The following is a 6,525-nucleotide window of genomic DNA, read 5'->3' as shown; positions in this document are numbered from 1 at the left end:
ACTGCTTTCAAGAACATATGCTGTTGCTTTTATTCCAAATAATGTCTTCTCTCTGATCTAAGAATTCTTAGTGCATTCCCAGTTAGAATTTTCTTGATCCGTGGATGTATTTAGTAGGGCTAGATGAGGGACACTGACCCAGAGTCTCACAATTAGTAACAATTCTAGCACCAGGACCCAAATGTTTTGATTCTCAGCCAAGACATTCACCCAACATTTTAAGCATTCTTTTCATTTTTTAAAACTTATCTTTATTGTTGAAAGTATTATAGATGTCCCCCCACCCCCCCCGCATTGATCTCCTCTACCCTGCACCCACACCACCCCCAGGTCTTCACCAAATTATGGTCTGTGTCCATGGGCTATGCATATATGCCTACCTGGAAGAAGAATCTAACCAATATGGATTGCTTTTATCAGTCTGTATACCATAACCTGAATGAAATGTTTTATAGTGATTAAAGGCAGTGTTGCATTGTCACGTATTAGCCATTTAAATGTTTCAACACTGGAGGTAGATTATACTTTTGAGAAAACTTAAAATTAATATAATAAGCATTTATTTTCAATGCAATATCTAGCCCATGGTTTCTAGCTACCCATATTTAGGAACAAACATGTAAATATGGGAATCAGCAAACTACATCCCATGGGCCAAATGTGGCCCATCACCTGCTTTTGTAAATAAACTTTTATTTAATTTAGTTACAAAAACGTATTTATTTATGCCTGTTTTCTTGCTTCAGTGGTAGAGGTCATAGTTGCAATAAAAATTGCAAGGATTACCAAGCCTAAATTATTTGCAATCTGGCAATATTTGGATATCTTACAATCTACAGAAAAGTTTTACCAAACAAGGTCTATAACAGTGATGGCAAACCTTTTGAGATTGGCCTGTCAGCATTTTGAAAAACCCTAACTTAACTCTGGTGCCGTGTCACATATAGGAATTTTTTGATATTTGCAATCATAGTAAAACAAAGACTTACATTTTTGATATTTATTTTATATATTTAAATGCCATTTAACAAAGAAAAATCAACCAAAAAAATGAGTTCGCATGTCACCTCTGACAACGTGTGTCATAGGTTCGCCATCACTGGTCTATAGGAACAAACATCTATATGCAATTCCTTCCTTCAAATAGCTTATATAGACTATACTAGTGGCCCAGTGCACGAAATTCGTGCACAGAGTAGGGGTGTCCCTCAGCCCTGTCTGCACCCTCTCCAATCTGTGACCCCTTCCTTGATGGATGTCCGACTGCCAGGATCCCTGCGGGATCAGGCCTAAACCAGCATTTGGGCATCCCTCTCACAATCCAGGACTGCTGCCTCCTAACCGTTCACCTGCCTGCCTGCTGATTGCCCCTAACCACTTCTGCCTGCCAGTCTGAATACACCCTAACTGAACCTGCCGGCCTGATTGATGCCTAACCGCTCCCCTGCTGGTCTGATTGCTTCCAACTGCCCTTCCCTGGTGGCCTGATCACCCCAAGGCTTTTATTAGTATAGATAGAGCAAGGGAAGTAAAAATAAATAAAATCAGTAATATGAAAAATGCTGTTAGAATGACACTTATGAAATGTGTCTAGAAAGACTAGATAGAGCACAGTGATCCCTCAAGTTCTTTCTTTTTCGAGCAACTGAGTGAGGAGAGAGCTTCATAAGGCATGTGTTATTTCTGTTGGTTCCTGAAATATAACTGGGTTTTCTAAGCAGAGGACAGAAAAAAGCATGAGAAAGGAAATAGATGGATATTGGGACAGTGGGAAGTGATCAAAACAAGAAAATACCTCCGCAGGACTTAGCATTGATTACTCCTTCCTCTTGGAACTTTCTAAAGCATCTGTAATTTTCTGAGATGATCATTAATACAACTGTTCATTAACACAATTGCCTCCAACCTCCAGAAGGTAAGCTTAATATTTGTGGAATGGATGAGTAAATGAATGACTGACCAAATTAATTCATGGATTGTTCCATTAGGCATGAAAGACTGCTGGGCAGTCCCAGAGGTCAAGCAGCATCACCACCTGGTAACACTGAACCTGGGTTGGTGACCTTTGGTACAATTGCTGCACCTTCTGTATTTCCTTTGAGCCGTGCTGGTATGCTGGTTTTTCTCCTACCGGTCTGCAGATCATAATTTTCCTTAATAAAGATGACAAAAGCAAGCAAAAGGGGAGTTGTATAGCCAGTTCCTTCCCAAATAGTTATAAGCATTATAACATCTGCTTTTGACCAAAGTATTTCTCCTTCCAGCTACAAATATAGTTTAAAAGTCTTTTTTCTGCAGTTTTATCTGGAGTTCTCACAGAAGCTTTGGTCACAAGCAGCCAAACCTGCCCCAGGGGTTTGCCCTGAGGCTTAGATCTATCTCTGTGGTCTGTTATTTCAGTCTTAGCAGCGGCTGACAAGAGCGAAGTTATCAATCCAAAGTGTTCCTCACCTATGCAAACATGCAGGTCCAGTTAACCTAGTCTGTTCCATAGCCACTAACTCTAGCTCTAAAATAATCTTTGGAAATGCATGTGGATCACTCAGTGTGAAGGGCCAGATGAAAGCCCGTGGGAAAATTTGTCATTTATCCATAATGAACATTTCTGCATAGGCTCAAATACTGATTGAAAGAAGCCATCATAAATTATTGTCACTTTGATACTTACATATGTTTAGCTTATAAAGCTATTACTTTATTTTTGTAAAAAGTATAGCTAAAACTTTATATAATGAACGATTATATCATATTAAGTGCTTTTTATGACTTTTTAAGAATTAATACTCAGGGTAGGAATAATATTATATTTATAGATTTTATTTCTTAGGTGAGATATAAAATGAATATTTACCCTTATTTAATATAATTATAACTTCAAAATATTATAACTGAATTTTAATTTTACCAGGATAGCAATTTTTCTAGTTTCATTGGTTTGCTAATATTATCTAACGAAATAGTTACCGTTTTCTTATATAATATACAATTGATGTTCTTTGACGAAACAACAACCCTTTCTCATGTTTCTTAGCCTTTCTGGAGGGAAAACGCAATTTTATGTTATGGTGAAATGGTCACACAAATGGGCTGTGATTTTCATTTTCAAATAAGATTGTTTTTTTATAAAAATGGAGGAATCAAATTCTATTCCAAATTACATGACTGGCTGTATCAGGCCACGGTTGGTTACTCATCTATGCAAACATACCGGTTTATGCCAGATGAAACAACTCTGGAAATAGGATTTTCAAGATCTGTAGAGGCAACGCAAATTGTTTGGTATGTGTTATACTTAGAAATTATTCAAAGCTTTTAGTACAAGAAATGTGACCATAGGGTTTAAAATTTAAAGTACAGGATGAAAATAACTCAAAATAAATCATGCTCCATTGGGTCTTTTGGTATTTTACAGTTTTGAGAAAATAAGAGAATTATAGATATTATGAAATAAAAAAATGAGGAAGAAATTATAAAAGACAAAAAAATTTAAGTGAGTATAAGTCTAAATATGCCCACAGATGTCTTATTTTTAGTGTTTTTGTATCTTTTTTTATTTTTAAATCTATTTAGAACAAATTTATTATTAAGAATATTTTCAGAATTGTACACTAAAATTATTCTACTCTATTTTCAGTAGTCTTTAAGAGAAAATATATATAAATACATGTATATATACATATATAATATATATATATATATATATATATATATATATATATATATATAGTTGCAAATGAGTGAGCAGTGAATTTGTTGTATCTTGTATGTGATAAAAATAAGTTTAATAAAATTTCTACATTAGTTATGTCAAACATGTTTTGGAGGCTAACAGACATGTTGCTAAAACTTTTCCTTATTTGAAGTAGATGCTTTGAACTGAATTGAAATACAAAGCAAGCTAGTTTCAAAGCCCATAACTCTTTTTAACCAGGCCATCCTGAGTTATAAATGGTAGATATATTTTTGAAGCTTTTGTTTCCTAAAAATGACTTTCTGCAGGAAAATAAGTTTGAAAACAAAATAATATTTGTCCCAATGGTATTCCAAATTCTTTCCATATATATCTTATTGTAGAATCCATATGTTAAACATTTTTGTACATTCTGCAATATTCAATCAACATCTGGCAGAGAGCAATCATTTACCCATAGCCATTTGGATTTCATGGCTCCATGTTCATTTTTTTGTTGTTGTTAGAATGGTCACTATAATTATGCAAAGTTGGAAGAGTATATCACAGATGCAAATATTCAAAACTAAATGCAGTTTGGACTAAATGATTTACAGCTGACCAATAATTCATTAATACATTATTTGGAAACATGTCAGGGAATTTACTGGGGATTCACTCTGTATATAGTTATTTCAGAGATAGGGCTTCTGGACAAATTAAGATTTAAAAAAAAAAAAATAAGAGCCTATCATTCCTGAATCTACTACACAATTTCAGTTGACCAGCTTTTAACATTTAATTGTTCTGGAACTTCATCCTGAAAGTTAATGTCCTCATGCTTATCTTATTTATTTATTTCTTAAAATATGCACAATTAGGTAGACTTTGTTCTGGAAATGTGTTTGCTTAATAGCACACAGAATAGTCTCTAAGTGCACTGAGAAACTTTGATAAAAGATACTTTATAAATCCCAGCTATTTTCATATACTGTTACGGTCTGAAAGAAAATGAGAACTACTTAGTGAGTAAAAACTTGGCAGTCATTTCCTCACATACAGGACCCTATTTACACCTACACAGCTTTTCAAAGGATGATTTTATTTCTCTGTTCAGTGTGAAGTAATTACTCTGCAGTTTCATTTCCGCGAGATATTTGCAGATGCCATCAAGATGACAGCACCTCATTGGGGGCAGCAGGCAAAGGCAAACAGTTAATCAAACTGTGGCCGTGACTAGCCAGATACGAGGGGCAGTTTCTCACAGGTCTGCAGCACCTGGATTTCTTCCGAATGGCACTCTGGAGCACGTATGGTTGGCTCAGCAAATTCCAATATCTTAATGGAAAGCATTTTAGAGAAGATAACAGAGGCACAAAATGCAGGCTGCAAGGGAAAAAAAGTATTTTTTTAAAAAAATGAGTTTTAGAGAGCGAGGAAGGGAAGAGAGAGAGAGAAGCATTGATGTGAGAGGTGCATTGATCTGTCTCCCGCACAGATTGATCCAACCACTCCTGACCTGGAATCAAACTGACCACACCTAGATGCATGGGTCAATGCCCAACCAACTGAGCTACAACGCCAGGGTGAAAACCAGTATTTAAAAACATTGAGTAAATTTATACTTTTATACATAAAATGGAGACTGCCTGCAATAAGCTCAAGAAATCATCCTTAAACTGTGAAGAAGACAAGAATTAGAAAGCCATGGTGATGGTGACAAATTTGCAAAATGAACTGCTGGTAAGAAATGGAAGTAAGGTGGGGATACCTATAATGCCATCTGAAGAATACTACGTGTGAACTGAGGTTCAATTAACATAAAGAAATAGCCAGGCAGGCTTGAAAAATGAATATTGCCCTTGCACTGTTTCTAGTAATTATGTCATCTAGCAGCAGGCAATTGCATATCTGCATTCTACACACCCAACACTGCAATGCTTGTTATCTTTATGTTCAAGATGTGAAAACTAGAATTATAAGGATGTGCATTGCAAGATTTTCAGAGATGACTTTGAAAGTCTCTACAGAACTCATAAGAAATTCAAATGATCAAAGCTTTGATGAAGAATTGAAGTAATATATTATCTAAATATTTGAACAAAGCTGCAGGTGATACCAAAAAAATCATAAAAATGTGAATCAAAGACTATGGTGTCGAATTCTCATTACTAGAGCATCTATGTTTTAAGAAACTCTTCTTCACCTATGAGTGAACATCCTGAATTTTAACGTATGTTCAAATTTCAAGCTTAAATTCAGCCTGAGAGTGGATTTAGATATCCCACCACCCTTTGCCATTAACCAACCATAGGAGTTTAGCAGAACTTCTGGCCACTGGAGTGTGCCATAGTAGGCCAAGTATTCAGTACAAAAAAAGTACCAACACTGCCATCAATGTCCTAGAGGTCCACGAAGCTGCTAGTCCAATTCTAGAAAAAAATGTTTCTTACAGATAGCGGACAGGACAATCCAGATGATCCCTGAGAATGAAGGTTAGTCAGTTTGGGCCATCATGGAGAACGAAGTCCCTATCAGTAAACTGAAGTTCAGCTCACCTACCTGCATCTCTGGGATTCTCAGACCAAATTTCCTTAGAATAAACCCGGTTGAGTTTAGTAATAACATTGATTTACAAGAAGAAATGTATTAAACCATACTCTACCTACTTCCTGGAACTAATAAACACTCAAAAATGTTTAAAGAAGAAAACAAAGATATGAAAAACAAAACTAGTCATTATTAAGCACACTGAAACAGCTATGATCAGTTAATAGTAAGAATATTTTCCTCAATTTTCTAGAGGACCAGAATATAGAGTGGATATGGGAAATTCCAACATCATGTCTGAATAT

The 6,525-nt window shown here is 35.6% G+C and overlaps 1 long non-coding RNA gene across 1 annotated transcript in view; it reads left to right on the top strand.

Annotated features, from left to right (window-relative positions):
• The first annotated feature begins 1,722 nt into the window (after positions 1–1,722).
• The window catches only part of LOC308521174, an 87,461-nt gene continuing 82,658 nt past the window's right edge, over positions 1,723–6,525 (top strand). Inside the window, exon 1 of the long non-coding RNA XR_013996142.1 lies at positions 1,723–1,915. This is a non-coding gene — a long non-coding RNA (uncharacterized lncRNA). The remainder of the gene's footprint in view (positions 1,916–6,525) is intronic.

This window comes from Myotis nattereri, assembly GCF_964212035.1.
Source record: "Myotis nattereri genome assembly, chromosome: 6".
Lineage (NCBI taxonomy): Eukaryota > Metazoa > Chordata > Mammalia > Chiroptera > Vespertilionidae > Myotis > Myotis nattereri.
The sequence above is the reverse complement of the archived record's forward strand: the minus strand, read 5'-3'. Positions and strand labels throughout refer to the sequence as shown.